Raw genomic sequence first — 3,212 nt, 5'->3', positions numbered from 1 at the left:
TGTTTTGTTTTTTTTTTTTAAGTCACATTTTTATTACATGTATGTGTACGGGTGCTTTCTGCGCTTGTATGTCTTTGTACCTGTGTGCCTGGTGCCCAAGGAGGCCACCAGATTCCCTGAGACTGGAGTCACAGGTAGTTGTGAGCCATAGGAACAGAATCCCAACTCCTTTGAAAGAGTGGTCTTAATCACTGAGACATCTCTTTAGCCCCACTTCTGCCTAATATTAATCCCTTTGTCCATGTCTTTCTTGCATATACATATATATATATACATGAATGTTCTCTAGAGATTATTCATTTTTCAGCTATTTCTCTGTATTGCTGATATCTTGCCTATCTGTACCACTTTCTTCTTCACAGTTAAGTCCTTCCTGGTTTTGTTTTGTCTGGAATGGGGTAAGACATTGTGTATTAGCTAGCTACCAGCCTAAACCATTTCTAAATGAAATGCGTTACCTTATGTCTGTGGGCCTCAAATAAAATGTAGCATCTTCTATCATAAATTACCTTCCCATTACCTTAACAAAGGGTTACTCCTGCTAGTCTGCCAGGTATTTGGAACACAACTTTTTTTTAAAGATTTATTATGTATACAGCGTTCTGCCTGCATGTATGACTGCAGGGGAGGAAGGGGCACTGGATCTCATTACAGACAGTTTTGAGCCACCATGTGGTTGCTTGGAACTGAACTCAGGACCTCTGGAAGAGTAGCCAGTGCTCTTAACCACTGAGCCATCTCTCCAGCCCTTCTTTTTCTTTTTTTTTTTCCCCGAGACAGGGTTTCTCTGTATAGCCTCTGCTGTCCTGGAACTCACTCTGTAAACCAGGCTGGCCTCTGCCAAGTGCTGGGATTAAAGGCATGTGCCACCACCGCCCGGCTTTTTTTTTTTTTTTTAAATATCTTGGAGTGGAATTACTAGGCCATGTTGATGTTACACATAACTTTAAAAGAACTGTCAAATTATTTTCCAGGGAGTCTACCAGTTACCTTCCCACCCTACAGTAGCTAGAATGCAGCAGCAGTCCAATTGCCCTTATTACATAGTGAGACCTTATCTCAAAACAACAAACAAAAACCCCCAATCCATAATGTATAGATCTTTCATCACCACAGTATGATAACTTTGTGTCAAGAATATCTCTTGTGGGGCTGGAGAGATGGCTCAGCAGGTAAGAGCACTGACTGCTCTTCTGAAGGTCCTGAGTTCAAATCCTAGCAACCACATGGTGACTCACAACCACCCGTAATGAGATCTGATGCCCTTTTCTGGTGTGTCTGAAGACAGCTACAGTGTACTTAATTATAATAATAAATAAATCTTTGGGCCAGAGCGAGCAAGGACTGAGCGAGCGGGGCCCAGTGAGGCTGACCGGAGTGAGCGGAGGTCCTAAAAAAGTCAATTCTCAACAACCAAATAAAGTCTCACAACTATCTGTACAGCTACATTGTGTACTTATATACATAAAATAAATAAATCTTTAGAAAAAAGAATATCTCTTGGGAGCATGTGGTAGTGCATGCCTTTAACCTCAGCACTCAGGAGATAGAGACAGGCAGATCTCTGAGTTTCAGGCTAGCCTTGTCTACAAATGGAGTTCCAGGACAGTCAGGAATGTTATACAAAGAGACCCTGTCTCAAAAAACAAGACAAAAACAAAGAAAACCTTCTAGGCCTGTAGAGACAGCTCAATGAGGAAGAGCACTTGGTCTGTAAGCATGAGGGCTTGTGATTCCCAGCCCTCAGGAAAAGGCTTGTCATGGCTGCCCACACCAGGCCAATAGTGAGACTCTGTTTCAAAATATGTATGTAGGTATACATTTTTTGCAACCTACTTTTAATAAGAGTTCAACCTCTCTTCTAGTCCATCACCCTGCAGAAGTAGTGGAAAAGAAAACTTATTAGGATATAGGGGAAGTGGACCTATTCAGTAATGGTTCTTTGGGGGCAAGCTCGATCTTCTTTGGCAGCAGTTTGGTCCCTTACTAAACACCAAATACAGTTCAGCAGCTGCAGACCAGTCCTAGACACCAGGCATGAAATGGCAGCTCTAGACCAGTCCTTTCAGCACTCAGATGTCAGGCATCACCAGCAACTGAAATTTATTCTTGAAGAAACCACCAGGCTCAACAACCAGCCTGAGGTGAGGCCGCAGAAGCAGTAAGCCGCTTCAGGAACCTCAAAAGCAGGTCTTAGGCAAGTTTTTCTCAATGGTGGTGTTATCACAAGTTGAGTTCAACAACCAATACATGTGTTTTGTTAGGTAGAGCAAACCAACCCAAGGCTCAGTGCTATCTGTGGGGTCATATAATATACACTTTCATCAAACAACCTTTCTCCTGTGTCTGTTTCAGGATAACAGTGTTTCACATGTTTGCTTTAGCAAGATATTCTTTCACCTGTATGCCCCAATAAAACATCATTTGATGTAACTAACTTTCCAATGAAACTAGAAATTTCCACTTCATATGTGTGTGAACTTAATAACATTAAAATAATTTTCATTATTGACAATTTGAAACCTGTACAGAAAACCAAACCAAAATGGGAGTGTATGTATGTGTATGAGTGTGAGTTGGGGGAGGGGTAAAGGCAAGAAAAATCAATTCAGGGTTGGTTGTATATTGCAGACCAAACCTGGGCAGATTCTGGCCAACACAGTGTTCTCTCTTCTCTGTATTCTTCCTTCACACAACTGCTGAAGTTACAGCTTGCCTGCCCTAGGGTTTTTCCTTTAAACTCCAGTAAAATTATCCTTAAAAAAAAAGTTGAGGTCATCCTTGGCTACATAGCATAGCCTAGGATACATCTTAAAACAAAAAGCAGCCGGGCAGTGGTGGCACACACCTTTAATCCCAGCACTTGGAAAGCAGGGGCAAGTTGATTTCTGAGTTCGAGGCAAGCCTGGTCTACAGAGTGAGTTCCAGGACAGCCAGGGCTACACAGAGAAACCCTGTCTCAAAAAACCAAAAAGAAATAAAAAATAAATGTCTTTTCTATTTTTGTGAAAAGACAGCATGATAAAAGAACATATTTAATTTGGGGCTTACAGTTTCAGAGGACAAGTCCAGTACTATCATGGCAAAGAGCATGGCAGCAGACAGGTAGACATGGTGCTGGAGCAGAACCTAAGAGCTCAAACCTCAGTCCCCAAGCATGAAGCAGAGAGAGAGAGAGAGAGAGAGAGAGAGAGGGAGGGAGGGAGGGAGAG

At 42.2% G+C, this 3,212-nt stretch overlaps 1 protein-coding gene across 1 annotated transcript in view; it reads left to right on the top strand.

The window, feature by feature from the left end:
* The window catches only part of Nedd8 (NEDD8 ubiquitin like modifier), a 6,867-nt gene that overhangs the window by 1,765 nt on the left and 1,890 nt on the right, over positions 1-3,212 (top strand). The window lies entirely within an intron of this gene.

This window comes from Mastomys coucha, unplaced genomic scaffold, assembly GCF_008632895.1.
Source record: "Mastomys coucha isolate ucsf_1 unplaced genomic scaffold, UCSF_Mcou_1 pScaffold9, whole genome shotgun sequence".
Lineage (NCBI taxonomy): Eukaryota > Metazoa > Chordata > Mammalia > Rodentia > Muridae > Mastomys > Mastomys coucha.
This window is presented reverse-complemented; position numbering and strand designations above follow the sequence as displayed.